Genomic DNA, 24,070 nt, shown 5'->3' on the forward strand with positions numbered 1-24,070 from the left:
ATTATTCCTATAAAAAAATAAATCTTTTCTTCACGAGGATTCTTAGTGAAAGCTGACCAGTGGCAAGACAAAAGGAGCGTATCATCAAATACGGAATAACGGACTCAGACAGGGGGTCCGGCGCCCGGAGCCAACCGTGGTCGTCAGTAGCAGTAAATAAGAAACATGAAGGAGCTGACGGTTAGTCTTTGAAATCAAGGAGAGAGAGGCCTAACTATAAACTGTGTATCCTCGGTTAAATCAAAGCCAAGTCAGTAACAGTACATGAAAACCATATCCCGAGAGTCATAATTTCGATTGCTTGAGTTAAAAACCAAATTCTGTCCTTTAAGTGTCTATGTAAATATCCTCTGCTAGTGTAAACACAGAATAACTCGAGAGAAAGAATGCACAGAATGACTTCCAGGTGGCAAACGGTCCAGGGCACAGGCTGTAAATGGCCAGAGAGCCAGGGTTCAAATCCCCGTTCCGCAGCCCCAAGACCTTAAGCAAGTAGCATCAACCCCGACAGGTCATGTTCCCTAAACGGTCACCGCTCCTCATGGTGAGATATGAACGACTCCTACACAGGCACGACCAACTGTATACCTAAAACATGAGCCTTTCTTAAAGGCACAGCCCATAAAACAGCACCATCCAATAGAAATACGATGTAAGCTATCTATTAACTAACTTCTCTAGGAGCTGCTTTTTAAAAAGAAAGTTTTTTAAATCCAGTGAAATTAATTTAACAATATCGTGCGACTCAACATATCCAAATGATTGCCATGTCAACACGAGGTCAATATAAAACTATCCATGAGGGAATTTACATGTTTTTCAGCTAAGTCTTTGAAATCAGGGTACAATTTACACTCAGAGCGCATCTCAATCCAGACGCTAAATTGTAATGAAGAAACTTGGCGTAGATTCAGATTTCTATACTGATCCAGACATAGCAAAAGTTTTCTAATAACTGAATCCAGTACCAGGTTTTAAGTTAAATTAAATAAAATTAAATGTCCAATTCTTCCGTTGCACCAGCCACATTTCAAGCACTCAGGAGCCACACGTGGCTCGGCATCTAGGTAAAAGAATATCCCAGACCCGTTCTGAGCCCAGCTATGCCACTGCTTTTGCAAACACCCACAAGAGGACTCAGACATGTCCAAGATGGGGGGCTGAGCTGAGATGGGGTTGTACGGGGCCAGCTCCGAAGCATTCGGAGGAATGCGGTGAAAGGTGCAGTGAGCCCACAAGCACAGATCCAGGAAAAGCAGGAGCCCCCACCCTCCACCACTAACCACAAGCCCGCCTGGATCTCAACACTAACCTTCTGCTTTCCTCCCCTACTACAGTGGAGGAAGCGTTCTTGGATCCTATCAAAAGCCGACCTCTCCACTTGTGTTTCGAATTCCATCTCGCCATCTCGCCATCTCTCTCTCTCTCTCTCTCTCTCTCTCTCTCTCTCTCTCTCCCCCCCCTCTCCTTCCCTCTCTCTCACTCAGGTATCACTGGCTTCTCCTCCTCCACTGGTCAATCCCATCAATACTAATTCAAATAGGCTTTACTAGCTCTCATAGGAAAAACCAAACAACAAAAAAGATAAATGTAACAAAAATATTTTGACCTGAAATTTACCTCCACCTTCAGTCTCTGCTGCCCTTCACAGCAAAACTTCTTGAATAAGTTGCCTCTGTTTGCTATTTCCAAACCATCACCTGGCAACTCCAGCCTGACCTTCCTCCCCGCCACACCACTGAAACTACTCTTGCCAAGGACAGCAATCCCCTTGATGGTGCCAGGTTCAATGAGCATTGCAGTCTCCTCCCTTTATGTGACCCCTCAGCAGCATTTGCCAGTGGACCGCTGTCCTTTTTAACAAATGCTTTGTCCCTTGGTTTCTGTTCCCCAATTTACCTTAATTCTCTGTCATCTCACTAGACCCATCTTGTCTCCTTCCTCCCCTTCTACTGGGCCTCCAAAAGGTGGAGAGTTTAGGGCTTCTCATCTCTACACCTTCTCTCTAGGTGACCTCAGCCAATTCCAGAGTTTGAAATACTATTTAGGTGCTGACGACCTGCTCCAGTTTAGACCTCCTTCCCTGCTCTCTCCCATGAGTTCCATGTTATAGAGACAAGACCTTGCTGGTCCCTTCCATGTGGATGTTCATATCCAACCAAGAGAAATTTCTATCTTCCACTTGTTCCTTCCCTGACTTCCTCATCTAAGTTAAATGGCCACACCATTCACCCATTTGCTAGAACCAAAAGTCTAGGAGATGCCTCTATTTTCTCTGTTCCCTATTCTCCATATTTCACTCTTTAGCATGAAGCTGAAGGAGCCCCAGCCCCAAAATAAAACTTGAAATTGTTCTCTTTTCTCCATTTCTATTACCACCAGCTTCATCCCAACGAGCATGCCTTACCTGTCCTCCATAATCATTCCCTGTGTTCATTCTGGGCCCCGTGCAATTCATTCTTTTTTCCCACAAATCAGCCAAGCAATCTTTTTGAAAATGTAAACCAAATTGTGTCACATCCCTGCTTTAAAACCTTTAATGGCTTCCATTATACTTACACTAAAATCCCAGCTCTTATCATGGCCCTGCCTTCTCTGTCTTCCTCCCTCCTATACCCCTTCCTCCTTTGCTCACTCTAGCTTTATCTGTGTGCCCACAGCATACAAAACTCCTTCCCACTGGAAAATTTCCATACTTGATGCCCCTTCTGCTTTGAGCCTAGATGGATGGCCTCTGCATAGAGGTTGACCAAAGACAAAATCCTCCTTCCAAATTGTTCTGAGCCTCCTCCAATTCACAGAAGCATATGTGATCCAGGCCCCAGTCTCTATACCATAGGACTTGCCTAGAATGATATAACTGGAACACATCCAAAGCAAACAATACTCTATACCCATTAGAGATCCAGAACATTTGAACCAGCCATCTCTGTCAGGTGGACAGTGATAGCCTTGCCCTCCACATATAACACACAGAAACAAAATTCTGCATTTTCGCTTCAGTTCATCATGGAAAACAAGTACTCATGGGGCTTTGAGAACGGGGCTTTGTATATCTGAGCAAGCAGTTCCTTTCAAATTCACACCTAAGTCATTCATAATTTTCTCAACCTTTCCTTTTCCATAAGGGAAAAAAAAAACAACCCAAAACTCACTCCCTGCCATTTCAGCTTAAGACCAACCAACCAAAATTTTCACTAGGAAGAAGTTACTGGAGCATGACAAAGGTACACCATGATTTTCAGTCCCTTCCAAACAGCTGGTATGTTGTACATTCCTCAGCAGAGGATGCAAAGAGAAAGAGAAAGGGGGGGGGGGGGGTGGAGTGAGGAAGGGAAGGAGAGGGAAAAGGAGGGGTGGGGGGAGGAGAGGATGGGAAGGAAGGAAGGAAGGAAGGGTGGGGGGGAGGGACACTTTGCAAGTTGAACCTAAAAATAGACCAAGCAGAATCAGAAGCATGACAAGATCAAGGAGAGATTTTCCTCTAGACTAACAAAGATATGGGGTGGAGATCAGTAGATCACCAAGCAGCGAGGAATGTCAACCCCCATGCTCCAAAGCATGCCCTGGGAATGTTCTGACCTCCTAGGGGAGGCTCCATAGTTTGCCGAGGAGGCTGGACCCAGAAACTGGGGTTTCCAGCCTGGGAAAGATTCCAGAAACCGGAATCCCCTGAGATGTCACAGACAAGCATATCAACAGTGACAATGAAGGATTTGAAATAAGAACTTTCCCTCCCCCCACCCCAACTGTCATCTTTTACCTTCTTAGATGCATCCTAAGATCAGCCAAGGAAGTCCCATGCTGACTGAGCTGATTATTTCTAGCGGTCAAATTCAAGCTAAAATAAGTAAAGAAATAATAAAGGAATAAAATATTTCTTTTTTGTGTGACTCATTCTTTTTAATTTTATTTTTTTAATTCACATCCAAATTAGTATATAGTGCAACGATTTCAGGAGTAGATTCCTTAAGCCCCTTACCCATTTAGCCCATCCCCCCCTCCCAAAACCCCTCCAGTAGAGGGGTTTGTTCTCCATATTTAAGAGTCTCTTATGTTTTGTTCCCCTCCCTGTTTTTATATTATTTTTGCTTCCTTTCCCTTATGTTCATCTGTTCTGTGTCTTAAAGTCTTCATATGAGTGAAGTCATATGATTTTTGCCTTTCTCTGACTGACTAATTTCACTTAGCATAATACCCTCCCTCCAGTTCCATCCATGTAGTTGCAAATGGCAAGATTTCATTCTTTTTGATTGTCGAGTAATACTCCATTGTGTGTGTGTGTGTGTATGTGTGTGTGTGTGTATACATACACAATATATATGTATTGTATATATATACAGTATATTGTATATTGTGTGTATATATATATATATATAGCCGCCCCTGACTGTGCTCCCTTGGCAGACCGTCCTCCCTCAGACAGCCAGATGTCTGAGTGTTCCTCTGCTCCTGCCATTCTCTGCCCAGATCCCTACAGGGCCATTGCTGAGACTTTGCACCATATGGCCTTGACCCTGCAGCTCTCTTGGCCTTGAGTGCCATCCCTGACTCTGCTTGGGGCTTGCCTGCTTTGGGCTTGAGCTGTTCCTTCACTAACTTCTCTTGCCCCAGGCTGGTGCTTCTGCTATGAGCCCTGCAGGGCTGGGTTTTGTGTACACGTAGATGGCGCCATCGGCTCTACTGGCTGCCACACTGTGTGGCATGTAGTGGGTGTTCAGTGGATACCTGTTGACATCAGCACTTGTCCCCAGACATTTTTAAACTCGGGTTTATTTTGGCTGAAGGAACTGTTGGGATCCCTTTGAAATCATCGGGTTTGCTCTTGCACTTCTTTTCGTGGCCCCTGTTCTCCCCAGCTGGGGTAATAGCAACATAGGTGGTGATTGACCACAGTCTGCTCCTTGAAGTGGCTGCTGCCCCTGGTAGGCTCCCAGCCATGGCCAGATCATAGGGTTAATGAAACCTAAGAAATGAAAATCTACTTTTATACTGCAAATGTTGTCACTTCTGTGGGCAGCTACCTTAATAAATTGACATGTGATTCCCTTAAAAAAAAAGTGTATATATATACACACACACACATATATATGTATGTATGTGTATATATATATATGTATATGTGTGCATACATATATATATATATATATATATATATATATATATACCACATCTTCTTTATGCATTCATCCATCGATGGACATTTGGGTTCTTTCCATACTTTGGCTACTGTCGATAGTGCTGCTATAAACATGGGGGTGCATGTGTCCCTTTGAAACAGCACACCTGTATCCCGTGGATAAATGCCTAGTAGTGCAATTGCTGGGTCATAAGGTAGTTCTATTTTTAGTTTTTTGAGGAACCACCATACTGTTTTCCAGAGCGGCTGCACCAGTTTGCATTCCCACCAGCAGGACAAAAGAGATCCTCTTTCTCCACATCCTCACCAAATCTGTTGTTGCCTGAGTTGTTCATGTTAGCCATTCTGACAGGTGTCAGGTGGTATCTCATTGTGGTTTCGATTTGTTTTTCCCTGATGATGAGTGATGTGGAGCATTTTTTCATGTGTCGGTTGGCCATCTGGATGTCTTCTTTGGAGAAGTGTCTATTCACGTCTTTTGCCCATTTCTTCACTGGGTTACTTGTTTTTGGGGTGTTGAGTTTGTAAGTTCTTTATATATTTTGATACTAACCCTTTACCTGATATGTCGTTTGCAAATATCTTCTCCCATTTCGTTGGTTGCCTTTTAGTTTTGCTGATTGTTTCCTTTGCTGTGCAGAAGCTTTTTATTTTGATAGTTCATTTTGCTTTTGTTTCTCTTGCCTCTGGAGATGTGTTGAGTAAGAAGTTGCTGCGGCCAAGATCAAAGAGGTTTTTGCCTGCTTTCTCCTCGAGGATTTTGATGGCTTCTTGTCTTACATTTAGGTATTTCATCCATTTTGAGTTTATTTTTGTGTATGGTGTAAGAAAGAGGTCCAGGTTCATTCTTCTGCATGTCGCTGTCGAGTTCCCAGCATCACTTGCTGAAGAGACCATTCTTATTCCATTGGATATTCTTTCTTGCTTTGTCAAAGATTAGTTGGCCATACAAGAAATAAAATATTTCTGACCAAAATTATTTCCTTACTAACCACACGTTCTTTGTGTTGGCAATGTGTTAGAATAAATGCTCTTTGTGACAACTGCCATATATTCTAAAATACTATTTTCTAAAAATTGCATTGCTGATTAAAGACACTTCAACAGTTGTCACTTACATCTATTAAATACACTTAAATAAAACAATTCTATTTGTCAATATTAGTGCCTGTGCTATTTCTCTGTATGCTTTTTCTAGTCAAAGAAATTCTGTCAAAAGGACAAAAGTTGAAAACTGTAACCTCAGCAATCACTAACTTTGGGGACTTATCCCCTGGTACAAATGTTCATGCATATGCATATTTTTATCACACACTCAGACAGATGCCCTTGCATTGATTTGAATACTTGCATAAATATTAATGTGTACAAATGCTTGCATGCAGAAAGCCCACTTATGAAATATCCAATTGCATAAATTAGGAACATTAGATACTAACTGCATTAACACTTCATAAAATACATGCACAAGTTTGCATGACAAAAAAAAAAAAAAAGGCACAATCCTTCGGAAGAGGCTAGATTCCCTCAGTTGTGTTTGCCATTCCGTAGCCACAAACTGGGAATTTCCACAGACTATTTGAAGCCTTTAGATTATTCATAATTTTTATTTACATTTAGATGCATCTCTCCTGGGCTGAAATGAATGAAGTTCTCTTCTAGAGTAAATTTATGAATTGTTACATATGACCCCAAAAGGAAATGTCAGTTTTTTTAAGTCACTCAATGGCCTTAGAAACTAGCTTGTTCACAAAGACTATGACTCAAAAACATTTTTCACAATATAACATCCTCTAAACTTAGCTGTATACCATTGTATTATGTCTGATTCTTTTGCAGTCACAGCAGATAAATGTAAACTCTTGGGGTTTTTTAAATTTTTTTAATGTTCATTTATTTTTTGAGAGAGAAATACAGAGTGTGAGCGGGGGACGGGCAGAGAGAAAGGGAGACACAGAATCTGAAGCAGGCTCCAGGCTCTGAGCTGTCAGCACAGAGCCCAATGGGGACTCAAACCCATGAACTGTGAGATCATGACCCAGCCAAAGTCAGATGCTTAACTGATTGAGCCACCCAGGTGCCCCACTCTTGGGGTTTTTTTTAAGTTTATTTATTTTGAGCGAAAGGGAGAGAGAGAGAGAGAGAGAGAGAGAGAGAGAGAGAATCCCAAGCAGGCTCTGTGCTATTAATGCAGAGCCCAACTCGGGGCTCAATCTCACAACTGTGAGATCATGTCCATGAGATCATGACCTGAGCCGAAACCAAGAGCTGAACACTTAACTGGCTGAGCCACCCAGGCACCCCAGCAAACTTTTCAAAAATTATAAACGAAAATACACAGAGGGCAGACTGATGGTTACTAGAGGCAGCCTAGAGGATAAGCAAAATGGGTGAAGGAGGCCAAAAGGTACAGACTTCCAGTTCTAAAATAAGTAAGTCCTGGGTAGGTAATGTACGGCATAATATCTACAGTTAACAATACCAATCTGTATATTTCAAAGTTGCTAAGAGAGTGGATCTTAGGAGTTCTTATTACAAGAAAAAGAAATTGTAACTATGTGCAGTGATGAATGGTAAATAGATCTACTATGTCATAATGTATACAAATAGCAAATCATTATGCTGCACACCTAGTATGTTATATATCAGTTATATCTCCGTTAAAAAAAAAAGGAAAGAAAGAAAATACAATAAAGCTCCTTGGTTTAGTAAAGTTGGACACAACACCATTGTCAATTGGCAGGTGGCTCCTGTCCTCCACCCAGCTCCCACTTCCAAATGGGGATAGGCTAAGGTTCTTCTCCGGGGGAGACATGTATCGAGATGATTTTCTTGTGACCATCTGCGTCTTCTCAGCTCAGTCTATGGCCAGCTGATGAGTTTCCATTTTTTTTTACTTTTGTACTTTCTGTGACAGTATAAATTCACTTAAAAAATATTTTTTCATTACTTTGAAAACGAAATCAAGTCTGCATTTCACACTTGAACTTTTGCCACCCTTTCATCACATTATTACAAGGTCTCACTGCCCACTTTATTGTTTTTATTTGACTAATGTTTACTTATTTTTGAGTCGGGGGGTGGGGGGGCGCAAAGAAAGAGGGAGACACAGAACCCGAAGCAGGCTCCAGGCTCTGAGCTGTCAGCACAGAGCCCGACGCGGGGCTCGAACCCACAAACCGCGAGATCATGACCTAGCTGAAGTTGGACGCCCAATCGACTGGGCCACCCAGGCGTCCCTCACCGCTCATTTTCGATCGGACGTCAGTCTCCTCTCTAGCTAAGGCAGACTTGACAGGTCTACAGTCACGACAAAGAAGACAGAAAAAGGGTTTTCAGCCCAAAGTATCACTTCTACCACACAGAGGGCCTCCTTCTCCCCGAAACTCAAATTCTGCTCATCTGAGAACACACAAGGAATTTAAAGGCTGACCGGACACACAAAGCATGGCACTGCAGTAGCCTCCCCACTTACCCAGAGTTTTCCTTTCAGCAGTTCAGTTACTCACGGTCACCGATGGTCTGGGAGCAGATGGTCCTTCCTCCTGACTTGTCATCAGAAGGTCAGTGGCTGCCTAACATTGTGTCGTGGTGTCTACGTCATTCACCTCACTTTACCCTCTCGCACCGTCACTCGGTCATCTTCACGCCATCCCGGGAAGGCGGGGGAGTACAGTACAATAAGGGATTTTGAGAGAAGGAGAGGAAGACCACACTCACATGACTTGTCTCGCCGTCCATTATTATCGCGGTTCTCTTTTGTTATTATTTGCTGTCGTCCACCTCTTACTGTGCCTAATTTATGCATTAAACTTTATCATGGGTGCGTCTGCATGGGAGAAAACATAGTATGTGTAGGGTTCGGTGTTGTCTGGGGGTTCAGGCATCTACTGGGGGTCTTGAAATACATCCCCCACAGATAAGGGGGCACTGCTGTATTTCTGCCTAGTCTAGGAGAACCGACTACTGATAAAAGGTATGCGACGGGGACTGACTGTGGCCACCAAGACCCACTTTTTGTCTTCCTTCTTGGCCCCCTGAAGTCAGGCAAGCCACAGGACTGAATTCCGGCCTGGGCAATACGGATGGTTGTGCTGTACACAACTTCCAGATGAAGCCCCTGTGATCTCCCAATTAATCTATTGCTGAAGTCAGACCACACAACCTACCGGATATTCTCTTAACAGACAGATCTTTGAGACATCGCAACGCATCTCTGCCAGGGGGCAAAGAGAGCTGAGAGGGTGGCAAAATAGGGCGGGGCCTCGTGAAGAGTTTTGAGGGGAAGTGAACCTGGGAACAAACTTCCAGTCTGTGCAACGGTGAGGCAAAATGCCACACAATTCTATTTATTCACGAAAACATTTATTGGATGCTAATACACGCCAGGCACTACGTCTGGTGCTGAGGTTAAAAATATTACTGGCCACATTCCCTGAGCTCAAGGAACCACAGTGTACCTGGCTGGGGAGAAAGGAAATTAAATCAGTCCTTTGTCACAGTGTGGTAAGTGCCATAAAAGTCGCCCTGAGGAAGCATCTATAATCCTCTCTCAGATGTGGATTATGTGTAACACACAAATTGGTTATCCGTAACAAAGGTTGCAAAATAAATTCACTTCTGGATGAAAAACAACAGAAATTCTGGATCTTCCAAGAGGGGGCGAAACATGACGGATGGCAACTGCGGGCGTACAAGTAATACTGATATTAACTAACGCTGTAGATGATTATCGGCTTCTCTTTTCTCAAAGCCAGTAAGCCCTGCACGGAAGGACGCAGATAACAGAACTGGGGAACCCCCAGCGAGCAAACCCACCCCAGTGATGTGCCTTAAAATATCTATATCGCCTGGAAATTGCCACGGACACTGACAGATCTCCTCCCTCAGATCAAAAACTGAATCTGGAATCTGTGCCCTTTAATGAAGCAGCAACAGAATTTAAATGTTAGTTTCTACCCTTTTAAGTGAAAACACAGAATTCCAGCAGACATATAGGCTTCCCCCATCATCCATCCATCTCCCACATCCTATTTAAAAGCTGACATTTAAGGGGCGCCTGGGTGGCGCAGTCGGTTAAGCGTCCGACTTCAGCCAGGTCACGGTCTCGCGGTCCGTGAGTTCGAGCCCCGCGTCGGGCTCTGGGCTGATGGCTCAGAGCCTGGAGCCTGTTTCCGATTCTGTGTCTCCCTCTCTCTCTGCCCCTCCCCCATTCATGCTCTGTCTCTCTCTGTCCCAAAAATAAATAAACGTTGAAAAAAAAATTAAAAAAAAAATAAATAAAAGCTGACATTTAAGTAACCTTGATGTTTATCATACTGTTTGTGAGGAAGCAAAACATCATTAAGGATGTGTCTGAAGATCACAGGGTCCCGCGCCTAAGTTGGGGAACAATTCATTTGCAAACTTATAATAATATGTGTTGGGCCAAGTTGCATTAACAAGAATTTTTTTTCCACCTTGAATACATGAGAATCACTAAGTGAGTATGCTTATTCTCATTAAAAGGATCAACTTCTGTGCTCATCAGTGAAAATTCTATAATCGACATCAGCTCCCAGGAAAATTTTGCAACCTCTTTAATGATGATTTTTTTTTCATTTTTTTTAAGTTTATTTATTTATTTTGAGAGAGAGAGAGAGAGGCAGAGAGAGCGGGAGAGACAGAATCCCAACCAGGCTCTGCGCTGTCAGCGCAGAGCCCGACACAGGACTGGAACTCACGAACCGTGAGATCGTGACCTGAGCCGAAACCAAGAGTCAGACACTTAACCAATGGAGTCACCCAGGCACCACCCCAATGATGATGTTTTATACAAAACTGTGACTGATAGTGATCAAAATAATGTTACAATGGGAAAGTCCAAATAAAATAAAATAGATTGTTAGAAATGGCCATCAGTTTGAAGACTGGAAATCCTCTTCCTATTTCTACAGACACTAAACCATGTGACTCTTCAACATTGTCGCGCCACGACCTTGTTTCCATTTCCAATCTATTTCGCGACAATAACAAAACTATCACTTACTGAGCACTAAGTGTTTGAACTACAAATAAAAGCTAATATTCAATTCTTATAATAATCCTACGAGTTGTGGATTTTTTTTATTTCCATTTTACAGATGTGGAAATTTTGATGCAGGGAAATGGATGAGGCAGAAACCCCTTAGTATTCCGTTTCCTAGAGCAACAGTGGTAACAAAAGGAGATGCTGTCCTTCGAACCCAGGCCTTGTCTGCCTCTAAAATCAGCATCTAGGACCCACAGGTCTGCTGAGGACAGAGCCTAGGAAATGTCAGGCAGTGATAATGAAACTGTGCAGAGTCCCAGCTCAGATCTACTTGTCATGATGGTTCACGTCTTTTCTGTCCTGAGTCATGGAGTTAATCGCGTCTCTTCCCTACTTCACTGTACAGTTAGATCTGGCCTAAGAGCAAGAATTAAGTGAGGGCTTAAATCTGATTGACAGCTTCTCCTCCAGTCTACAAACATTTCAAAGAGCAGAAAGCCAGCTGCCTCTCCCTTGGCAAGTTCCCACTGAATCCAAATAAATAATGCAGCGTTTTCTGTGTTTTAATTTTCTTCAGGATTACTGTTCATTGTGGTTTAATTTCTGCCTGTTCTAATTATTGCACATGCTGTCCTTCAAAATGACCTTGTAATCCTGTGTGTTCAGACTTCAACATTCTCCCACCTTATGAATAAGGTTAGTTTGACTCTTTTTCGGGGCCACAAATATCAGTTCATCTCAAATAATTCTTTTTAAAAGAACAACATCTGAAGGTAGAAGGAAACTGGACCTTCCATAAAACATGGCACTTTTTGCCTGGTATTAATCCCTACTTCAAAATATAACATTTTGGGAGCCTCACTTGGCTTTCGCTGTGTGGTCTGGAGGGATTGAAGAGGACCTGCCCAGGGCAGAGCAGCCCATGATGGCGCCCGCTCTCCCCTCCCCTACATCAGGGCACACACGATTCCCAGAGTCTACAAAGCGAGACGACACTGCTTTCCCCGTGTGTCTCAATCACATTCTCCTAAAATTATAAGAGGCCAAAAAGGGACGCCAATCACCCCTCCGTGTACTTATATCCATAGACAGAGCTTGACTTCATATTTTTACTTAACGGTGGCTTTCTACTGCATCACACAAAGTAGACTTCGGCTCATGTCACGATCTCACGATTCATGGGTACGAGCCCCACATCGGTCTCTGTGCTGACAGCTCAGAGCCTGGAGCCTGCTTCGGATTCTGTATCTCCCTCTCTCTCTGCCCCTCCCCTGCTCCAACTCTGTCTCTCTCTGTCTCTCAAAAATGAATACACATTTAAAAAAAAATGTTTTTTTTTTTAAATTTATTTTCAACGTTTTTTATTTATTTTTGGGACAGAGAGAGACAGACCATGAACGGGGGAGGGACAGAGAGAGAGGGAGACACAGAATCGGAAACAGGCTCCAGGCTCCGAGCCATCAGCCCAGAGCCTGACGCGGGGCTCGAACTCACGGACCGCGAGATCGTGACCTGGCTGAAGTCGGACGCCTAACCGACTGCGCCACCCAGGCGCCCCCACATTTAAAAAAATTTTAAGTAGGTCATTTTAAAAGTTGAAAGAGCCTTAAGGCTTTATCCTGTAATCCACATATCATAGGAAGCTATTTCTTGTTTCTTACTCGTGTGTCTTGTTACAACCCAAAACTAATTTCCTTTGCTTGTAACTAGGATCCAGTCCTCAACTCCTTGCAAACAAAAAACTAAGTCATTTAAAACCATTCAACTACCAGGATTTTGTTCCTGTGCACCCTGACTTTAGGACTCAAAGGTAGTCAAAGGTGAACAGTCTCAAACAGGCATCCTCATAGACTTCCGAAAATATTGCTTCCAGACAGCGTCCTGAGGATAAAACGGACTCTGGAGGTCACCTCTGCGACCATCTGTGCCCTATATAATGACCTATGTGGATCAGGGTCTGTCATCTCTGGCCTGTTCAATGAGCAAGACGCAGTTCCATTAGCTACAGTCTGGTTTGTCATCTGACTTTTGGAGACACCATCATAAAGCAACAAAGGTTGAGGCTTAACCTTTATTGAAACACAGTAAGAAGTTGACCAGAACACCCCCCACTGCCCCCGCTGCAGACAGTTCAGTTAACTGGGGTTTTTCTCTCCATATTTGTACGGAACTAATGTAGCATTTGCACGCAATGCTGAAGGCATACATATTTATATGGCTTTGCACTTTCAAACCTGCCAACCTGACATTGTGTCTGAGACTAGCCATCCCAGGCTTGTGTCACAGTTGGGGCGTGAACGCACAACTGCCCTATTTACATACCATACAGACACCTGTGCTCAGCGTTCGTCATTCGGTTCTAAATCCACGCGGTAAAACTGCTTACATTCTTGTTTTTATTGGCATAGCTTAAAAATAGAGATACCGGAACGCATTATTTTCTTCTTCTTCTGTTCTCCAAGAGCCGACCCCTACAAGTACTGGTATCATAATCATCCCAAGGCCCAACAGCCAGACATAAGGGGCTCCAAGATCCCATGGAGACAATTACAATGAAATCCCACCCAGAGAAGGGCCAGGCTGACAACAAGCCTACGTCAGCCACTCCCAACACTCACATAGTGACCCAAAAATCCGGTGTCATTCCCTTACTTACAAAATCTTTTCAGAGTGCCTGGGTGGCTCAGTCAGTTGAACATCCAACTCAATTTTGGCTCAGGTCATGATCCAATATTTCAATGGGAGGCTCTACTCATGGGTGATAAAGCTCTGTTCCCAGGTTTAAAAAATCTGAAACTTCTAAATTTGGTCCTAATAGCAGGATGCGATCTCCAAAGTGCCATTTAAGGATAAATCAACTTCTGCATTAATAGTAACAAAGAAATTCCTATCTTGACATTTACTCTACAGCACAAGGGCTCCAGATATCGCATAGAAGGGATGATCCCAAAATTCTGATGTAAAGGGAGAATCCTGTATTTGAGAGTCAGAAAAAATCTACACTCAAATCCTGGCTCTTTCTTTTATCTTTCTTTTAAAAGTTTATTTTTGAGAGAGAGAGAGAGAGAGAGAGAGAGAGAGCACGAGCACGGGAGGGGCAGAGAGAGAGGGAGACACAGAATCCAAAGCAGGCTCCGTATCAGCCAGAACCCGACTCGGGACTCGAACCCACAAACCATGAGATCATGACCTGAGCTGAAGTCAGATGCTTAACCAGCTGAGCCACCCAGGCACCCCACTGACTGTGTGTGCTTTTAGTGGTACAAGAAGCCAATCAGATTTTCTTCAAAATCCGTACGTTGTTTCCATACATGGGAACTTGGTTTTCATATCATCTTTCCATCATTTCACAATGAAAATCTGTGTTTCAAAATGCTGTAGCCCTTTTGTTGGTAGCTACTCAGGGGGATGAGGTATAAACCTGAGGAAACACAGGGACCTTCAAAATTTTCTAAAGTTTTCTATTTCTTTTTTTTTTTTAATGTTTTTATTTATTTTTGAGACAGAGAGAGACAGAGCATGAGGAGGGGAGGGGCCGAGAGAGGGGGAGACACAGAATGTGAAGCAGGCTCCAGGCTCCGAGCTGTCAGCACAGAGCCTGACGCGGGGCTCAAACTCATGGACCGCGAGATCATGACCTGAGCTGAAGCCGGATGCTTAACCGACTGAGCCACCAAGGCGCCCCCAAAGTTTTCTATTTCTTAAGCTGGGTGGTGGGTACACGGGTGCCTGCTTTATTACTATCCTTTACACTCTACGTAAGTTTCTGTGGACTGTTTTGTATGTGTGATACATTTCACAATTTAAAAGAAAGAGTCTTAATACTGATAAATCCCAGGCATGGAAATCCCATTGGCATTTACTAAGGATAATGCATCACTATTTTGTCCACTTGAACGGATGAATTTTTTTAAGCCACTGATAATATTTACAGTTTAATACCTAAAAGTTACTTTTTAAAATGTACCTTGAAAGTCTAATTCTGAAAGACTGCAAATTTCAATAACGCCACCAACGTGACTCAAAGAGTCAAGCGTCCAAAAAAGAAAGGCAAACCAGATTAACGGATGGAAGACCTCAGTTCTGGCTGACCCCAGTTTTTTACAAGCTAACTTCCAAAGTATTCAGAAATTAAGGTCAGGTAGTACTTAGCCTAACGCCCTCATATGGGATAAGTACAAAACAGTGGCTGTTTTATGAAGGCACGCTAAAAGCTGCCAACCGGACAAGGCTCCCTTCTTGTCCTGTCCTCCCTCAGGACATTTTCTATGCCCAGCGTTTGGTGCATTTATGCCCACCAAAAAACAATTTAACTGGGGCGCCTGGGTGGCTCAGTTAGTTAAGCATCCGACTCTTTTTTTTTTTTTCAACGTTTATTTATTTTTGGGACAGAGAGAAACAGAGCATGAACAGGGGAGGGGCAGAGAGAGAGGGAGACACAGAATCGGAAACAGGCTCCAGGCTCTGAGCCATCAGCCCAGAGCCGGACGTGGGGCTCGAACTCACAGACCGTGAGATCGTGACCCGGCTGAAGTCGGACGCTTAACCGACTGCGCCACCCAGGCGCCCCAAGCATCCGACTCTGGATTTCGGCTCAGGTCGCGATCTAAGGGTTCGCAAGTTCAAGCCCCGCATCGGGGTCGTGCTGACAGCGTGGAGCCTGCTTGGGGTTCTCTGTCTCCCTCGTTCTCCGCCCCTCCCCCACCCATGCGTGGGCGTGCGCTCGCGCGCGCGCTCTCTCTCTCTCTCTCTCTCTCTCTCAAAAGTAAATAAACATTTTAAAAAATCATGATTGAACTAATCATTTCACATTTAGAATACTGATAGTGATAATCACAGTAATAACCTACGGAGCGATCTGCAAACATCAGTACAGTGCCGATAAAGTGAACAATATTACAACTGTGTCATGCTCTGCCCTCAACAAATCAGTCACAGACATCGGTACTGGGAAATCACACGCGCGTGCACACGAGGTGTCAGGAGACAAACGGGGGATAGTGGAGGCAGCAGATGGTGTACTGAGTACTTGAGTACTGAACTGCCTCATAGGCAGTTGAGCACAGGCTTCGTACACAAGCGAGGGAAGGGCCCCCCCAAAATGGAAGAGAGTTCCACTGACTTATCCAGAAGCCTGGATCGGAAAGTCGAACAACTATTCATTTTCAGCCTACCCGTGCGTACTGTGCCCTAGATCTTAGCAGTATTGGTGTTGATTTTTTTATTATTATTATTTGTTTCATTTGAGGGGGAGCCCCACAATCTCTGTGGAATTCAGAACCTTCAAAGGTTATACTCTAACCCTAGAAGCAGAAATAGCAATAGAATGGAGTTTGGAGGTGATGGAAATAAATTTGGCCCTTACGCCTACCTCTTAAATATTTCCCCATTTTTCGACCGATAATGTAAACCCCGTGATCAAAATGCAAAATGCCAATCCGCTGACTCCAAATAACCCAGTGGTGTGGTTCGCTTCGTTGTAGAAATAATGTGAAATTCACTGCGCAATTCCCGAGAAAATGGCTTTCCTCCTTCAGTAAATAATGACTTACCCTTCACAGTACTTAATCATTTTAACATGCCAAATGTCTTATCTGGCAAAACAGAAACGTGCAATAAAGTTATGAAAACGTTTACAGTCGATGCCCAGGCGTGGGCAGGAGGAAGTTTTGGGGAAAATGAGGGAAATAAATGGTTAACTGCCAGCACACACACACTCATGCTAGAGGACACAAAGAGGTTCCCAGCAGTTGATAAATTCATTTAGGGAAACTCACTTTATTTTTCCAACAGAGCTCTCACCAGCTAATCTGTATTACAACCTGCGGGAGTCTTAATATTCTCAGCAGGATCAAGATTCAGGCCACACTGATTCAGCTATTTAATCTTGCAAGGGAACAATATTTGGCAGGAAAAGACCCCACAGCACTGAGGGGACGTCCCAGAGGTTCGTCGTCGGCACAGATTGGGCCAGCAACACCGAAGGTGGAAACCAAACAGCGCTAACCAATGTTTATCATCAGCTTTGCGGAGCTCCCTCCTCAGACACGCCAGTACACGCGACCTATGTATGCAAAACATACGCATCACGTGTGTGTAGGGCTCTTTTCGGGTACGTGTACATTTTTAAGATGCAATATGTTCTGTCGATATTTTGGACCGAGTCCTGAGAAGTTTTTGATTTGAAACTATCCCTACAGAGGGTGAGGGTACAAAAGAGATGAAGAAAAATGGTCATCGCTTTACTTTCAAAACTTCTCAGCCTCTTGAGTACTGAAAACCAAGATGGAGAGAACATGTGTCTGAGTTTTTAAGTGTATGCAAATATTTACATACTAATCTTCTTAGCCACTGTGACATTAATAAGCTGATCGAGGGGTACCTGGGTGGCTCAGTCAGTTGAGCGTCCGACTTCGGCTCAGGTCATGATCTCACAGTCCGTGGGTTCGAGCCCCGTGTCGGGCTCTGTGCTGATGGCTCAGAGCCTGGAGCCTGTTTCAGATTCTGTGTCTCCCTCTCTCTCTGCCCCTCCCCTGCTCGCATTCTGTCTCTCTTTCTCTCTCTCAAAAATAAACATTAAAAAAATTTTTTTAAATAAGCTAATCGATACTCTGCTATAAATGCTCATTCTTTTTTTTACATTTTGTGTGTAATCTATGGCTTGATTAATTTTGCGTGATATTTTCTGGACACCCCCACTGACAATACAATAAACAAACAATACGAATCACGATTCAAAAAAGAATGATTTAGTAAAATTCTTCAAAGGCTATTTTCAAGTAACGTTGGCAAGCTTTCAATTCCTTTACCTCCCAAACCTGGCTGGCTACCCCTCTGATAACAGCACAGGGTTTCCCTCTCTCAAGCATTTATCATCCTGGGCAGCCATGGTCTGCTTGCCCGTTAGAGGGTGAACACCCAGCTCCATGAGGTCAGGGGTCAAATTTATTTCGTTTCTCATTATATCCCCCGCCTCCTGGCAAAGTGTCCGGCATACGGTAAACACTCAACAATGTCTGTTGAGTCAGTTAATGTGTTCAAAGTGATTTCTCTTGGAGATTTTTTTGGCCTTGTAGATACCAAAAATATGCATATTTGAAAATATGATACCAATCTCTCACCAATCTTGCCTCAGTCTGCATTTCAGTAATGGTGTCTCTGTCTCTCTCCACACTCTGACAAGTAGGCGCTAGGTGCTCCCAACCTTATCGTATTCCTTCCTTCCTTCCTCGCCTTACAGCTTTTAAGATGGCCCTGCGGCAGTGAAAACCTTGGCCAGCCACTGAAGGTACCCTCACAAGAGTATAAACGCATACACAGAGTGGTTTCTCACTTTCTCCGCCATCTATGGGGCCCGGTGAACGTGAGGTCCACAGCAAATGTTTAAAGAACAAACACATATGCAGCGTAACCGTGAAAGCAACTTCCCCCTTGTCTTATTCATCACAGTTGAAGCACCGTGCTCTAGAAGACTCCAGCATGAGCAAGAAATGCTGCTTGCCCTCAACGGGCTCATCACAATTACACAACAAAAGCGAACATTGAAATCACTCTGTTTGGGAAAATTCAATTCTCGCTCTCGACAATAACAAGTGTTAAGACCAGAATGATTTCTTTAAAGGTTTTTCTCCTTTCATTCTTTTTTCTGCATCTATACTCTATTTCATACTTTCCGAAACAGACAAACTGCCATTTTCATCATCGTTTGCAGAAGGCCATGACACGAAAGCTTAATTCAAACGAATTAAAAGTTGACTTGGTTATAGTTAATATAGCCACAAGAGGAAAAATCCATCGCAAATATAAGCAAACAAAAAAATAAGTGATCATCGCTTCTTGCTTCTTGTCCTTGGAACCAAGCCTAAGGGTACTGCACAAAAGCAACTGGCCCTTCAAAGAGAAATGTAGACATATCCTTTTACAAACAGCATTGCATGCGATTCTGTACCCAAGACAGAAAGGCTACAGAGCAGGCCTGACGACCGTGAAAGAAAAGGAACCTACGGTAGAAAGTACGAGCAAAAAATAAAGAAAAGCAATTTCCATGACATAATTCTTCTAGGAAAATGAAATGCAAATTAGAGAACATATCTATCTGCATATGCTTACAAAAAGGAAGACATTCTTGCCTCTAACTTCTAGTGGTGCAATTTCCCTTAATTGTATAAACTTGGCTTGGGTTACCAATGGCTTCTAATTAAATCTCTTTATAATGTCTCCTTTGATTCATGACCTCTTAATAAGTTGCGACTATTACACTTATTAGCTGGAAGAACAACCAGTTTCAAACCTACCTGCAAAAATCCACCAAAGTTATAATGATGTGGCATAATTACTAATGACGGTCGCATCTGGCGACTCCACAAATATGTAGGCAAGACTACCGGATCTTCTTTAACGTTCAGTATGTGCTCGCAGTAGGTATGTCCCAAAGGGTATAATAAAATCTGGAAGAAAATTCAGATACTTTGTAAGTTTTTAATCTGTATCGTGTGCTGGAAATTGCAACATTTTTTAAAAAGCTCATCTTTATTCGGCTTTCCCCGTGGCTTTCTATTGTCACACCTCTGTCCTCCTTTCTATTGTCACACCTCTGCCCTCCTTTCCCTCACGTCTGCCCAGGCCAGACTGCCAGCACAGGACATGTGAGATCTACATTCTGAGCTCCATCATTCCACTGAGACCTGGAAAACGTAATTACTACTATATGCTATCTTTGTTTCTATAAATGACTGTGGCTCGAAACCACAAATAAAGAGGCTTGCAAGGGCCAATTAAGGATCAGAAATAGGACCCAGAAGGAAATTCTTTGTTGTTGTTGTTAAAATTGTTCAGTTTGAAAACAGAAAAAACAAAATTTAAAAACCGGATGTAGAAGTTTTCCCGAGATGACACAAGGTATTGTAATCTACCTCTACTAAAGAAGCTGACTTATGATAGGAGCTTATGATTACAAAATGGATATTACTTAGTTTTCTCAAAAGTCCCTATGATGTATGCAGATCACTTCTCATTTGTCCCCATTATGGACTGAATTGTGTCCCCTCCTCCAAAACCTGTATCTTGAAACCCTAAGCCCCAGTGTGACTGTCTTTGGAGACGGAAATTTTAAAAAGGTAATTCAGGTTAAACGAGGTCAAAGGCTGGGGCCCTGATCCAATTCAACTGGTGTCCTTCCAAGAAGAGGAAGACACACCAGAGACCTCTTTCTCTTATACACATACATGTAGGAAAAGGCCATATGAGGACACAGTAAGAAAGTGTCCTCTCCCAGCCAAGACAAGAGCTGTCACCAGAAGTCAACCCTGCTGGCCCTTGATCCTGGACTTCCTGCCTCTGGAACTGTGAGAAAATAAATTTCTGTGATTTAAGCCACGCAGCCTGTGATCTTTTGTTATGGCAGCCTGGACAGTCTAATGCAAGTCCCATTTATCAGATATTTAGACACGATAAGGTAAGATAAGATAAGATAAGATAAGATAAGATAAGATAAGATAAAAGTAAATTGCCTGACATTTTAAAACAGGGGTGGTCATTGGATTTCTAATACACTGATATTCTGAATTCTTTTTTTTTTTCAATGTTTATTTTTAAGACAGAGAGAGAGAGAGAGAGAGAGAGAGAGAGAATGAGTGGGGGAGGTATAGACAGAGAGGGAGACATAGAACCCAAAGCAGCTCCAGGCTCTGAGCTGTCAGCACAGAACCCAATGTGGGGCTCGAACTCATCAACCGCTAGATCATGACCGGAGCCGAAGTCAGATGTTTAACTGACTGAGCCACCCAGGCGCCCCTAATACAGTGAAATTCTTAAATGCCACATTAGAAAGCAAATGTTCCTGCTTTACTGAGAAAACACTGCCATAAACTTTTGATGAAAACTATAGAAATCACTGAGTGTTTAAGTAAAAATAGGAGAAAGTGAAAAAAATGGGTGTTCTGAAGCAACACAAAACAAAAAACAAATTTGAAGCAACTTTCAAAGCTAAGAACTCTCTGGGAGGCACCTGGATGGCGCAGTTGTCAAGCATCCAACTCTTAATTTCGGCCCAGGTCATCATCTCACAGTTTGTGACTTCCAGCCCCTTGTCAGGCTCTGTGCTGACACCGTGGAGCCCGCTTGGGATTCTCTCTCTCCCTCTCTCTCTCTCTGCTCCTCCCCTGCTCGCGCACACTCTCAAGATAAATAAGTAAACTCTGAAGAAAAAAAAAAAAGCTACAAACTCCCTTGCAAAGAGAGGTTTCAAGAGAAAGAATGTGCAAATTTGTCAATATTTTAAATATTATCACTTCATTCATGTGCACAACATACATTTCCTGAGCACCTGCTATGTTGTCAAGCACTATTCCAGGCATTAGCAATTTTGTGTTGAAAGGATGTGCTGGTTCCCTACCCTACTGTGGTGCATATCCTAGGAAAGATTTGATTTGCTTAGACTGAGAAGTGGATGGTAAGGCAGACTCTTCTGAAAAAGAAAAAAAAAAAAAAAACTTGAGGAAATAATACCCTTAAAAGAATTCAGTCATGGGGCACCCGGGTGGCTCAGTTAGTTAAATGTCTAACTTTGGCTCAGGTAATGATCTCACAGCTCCCCCCATCAGGCTCTGAGCTGACAGCATGGAACCTGCTTCAGACTCTCTGTCTCCCTCTCTCTCTCTGCCCCTCCCTGTCTCAAAAATAAATAAACATTAAAAAAAAAATTCGGTCATTTCCTAAGTGAGTATTTATTAGGCAACTTCATCGTGCTACAGAATGACGGAATGAAGGAAAGATCTAGGAGTTTTAAGGAAGGAAATTGATGTGTATCTGCACAGACCTTAAAAGAGATGCTTTGATTAAGATAGATCTAGAGCTATCAGAACGGCTTGTAATAATCTCCTCTGTACGATGAAATTCACACAAGACTGGAGGGGATTCGCTGGTCAAAGTATCAAAATGGGTGTGTTTACAGAAGCAGTCCTGGTTAAGCCATAGGGGAGCCGACAGCCTCGGGCACAGGAGAAGCCTTGAGAAGAAGGTATGTTGGGCCAAGAAGTTAATGCATCCACTTATCAAACGTGGCTCCGTGTTCGGCCCTGGGGTGACAGAGAAAAAGCCTGAACCTTCATAGAGTTCAGTTCAGGAGGAAGATAACTCAGCATGCAGTTCCAGAACGAGACTGCCAGGATGCCAAGAGAAAGAGGAAGGCCAGGGAAGAAGAGGTAGGCTCTGGGCGTAGAAGGGATATGGAAAGGGTACAAAGAACCTTCCAGATGGAAGTGTAAAGTGCATAGGGCTGAGGGTTCAAGACGGACCCCCAGGCTGGAGATCTCATCTGGCAATAAACCACAGACAGTCTCATATTCCCTGCCACAGTATTTGCATTTCATCCCAAAGGCAATAGGGAGCAAGAGATAGATTTTAAGGTAGAAAGTGACGTGATCAGATGTGCATTTTAGGAACTTGCAAGAAACCACAAAGAGAGCGGCTCGGGAGGGAGAAGAGGCAGTCCTGTGGCAGGCAGGAGCAGTTTAGAGACTTCTTCCCACAACCAAGCGAGGGCAGGGAGGGCCAAGGATGTGGCCAGAAAGGTGAAGTACAAAGCACCACGGTATGCATTCTTAGAGAGGCAAAAAATAAATTGAAGAAGACGTGGATGGTCTTCATCTTCCTGAAGCTAGAGAAGTAAAACACATAACCAGTGAAAATGCTCCTTCAGACCAAACTGTGGTGTGGCTAATGGTGCCATCGAGCAAAGCACTGTCGTGATTGGGAGAGGAGAAAGATCGCGGTAGCTGGGGTCTGGGTGTGGGTCCAGGATCATTCACAGACACTGTGAAATTGTGCCAAACGAGAGGAGTGACTCATGCAAAAGCCCAGGACAGACTAACTCAGTCAGGCCTAAAAGAAACGGAAGAACCGTGTTGACAGGCAGTGAAAGATACGGGGAAAAGTAATTTAGGAGCCGATCCTGGAGGGCCCTGAGAGTCAGAATGAAAGAGCTTCGGAGATGAGACTTTGTCCTACGCAGAGCGGAGCTCCCAGGGAAGTTCTTAGTGAATCATAATTAGGGTCTTGATGAAAGAGATATTTTAGAAAGACTCATCTGGTGCCAGTGTTCAAGACACAATGGAAAAGCTCCAGAAGGAGCCTGGAAGGAGAGAAGGCCAATTAGGAGGTCCCGCAATAACTCAGGCAGGCTAAGGGGCCTGAACACAGGGGAAGAGAAAAGAAACGAATGAGGGAAAGGAATTTCACTAAAGAAGGATCTTCAGAAATTGTTTGCGGGATCGTTAATCTCTGTTTCCAAAAAAAAAAAAAAAAAGTCATATGTGTTAATTCTTTTACTCTGGGGGCCCTCCCCCACCTCCCCACCTCCCGTTTAGACAATGCCATTTTACAGCCACAACCCTTGTACTTGCCATGCACAAGTAATTACTGGTCTGGGATGTATTTGTTTCTTTAAGTGGCTGTGGCTAAAAACCGGAGGATAAAAAGAAGAGATCAACCTTTGAAGTTCTGCCCTAGGTGGAAAAATAAAGCAAAACCAGGTGTAAGGGAAACCACGGATTTGGACACGAGAAAGCACCGAGAGGTGATTTTCCGTACATTTTTCTCATGAAAGTCTAAGTGTTCCTTATAGAAATACTTTCCCTGAGGAGAGGGTGTTCAGAGAATCTAATTAGACTGGGTATGTCAAAGTGTTTCGAAACAAATAAAGCATTCATACATGTGTTCGGTATTATAAGGAAAATACATGTTAATGCCCTATCACCTTCTCTGACATATTGGATCTTTGCTTTAAAGATAATGCTACTTACCCACTATTACTCAGGAATACATGGGAGTTACCAGTTGAGACAAGCTGGAGGTAAGGTACAGCCCATTACAGTGACATATAAATTCACTCTGTGAAAATACTAGCCTCCAAGGGCTTAAAT

At 43.4% G+C, this 24,070-nt stretch overlaps 1 protein-coding gene across 11 annotated transcripts in view; it reads right to left on the reverse strand.

Annotated features, from left to right (window-relative positions):
• Nucleotides 1–24,070, reverse strand: part of NEBL (nebulette) — a 366,680-nt gene that overhangs the window by 143,166 nt on the left and 199,444 nt on the right. For 10 of the 11 annotated variants that reach the window (XM_047867227.1, XM_047867228.1, XM_047867237.1 and 7 more), the window contains one exon: nucleotides 19,445–19,597. The exons of the other annotated variant lie outside the window; for it this stretch is intronic. The gene's annotated coding sequence lies outside the window, so the exon portion shown is untranslated. The remainder of the gene's footprint in view (nucleotides 1–19,444; nucleotides 19,598–24,070) is intronic. 11 annotated transcript variants of the gene reach the window in all.

Source organism: Prionailurus viverrinus, chromosome B4 (genome assembly GCF_022837055.1).
Source record: "Prionailurus viverrinus isolate Anna chromosome B4, UM_Priviv_1.0, whole genome shotgun sequence".
In the NCBI taxonomy this organism is placed as follows: domain Eukaryota; kingdom Metazoa; phylum Chordata; class Mammalia; order Carnivora; family Felidae; genus Prionailurus; species Prionailurus viverrinus.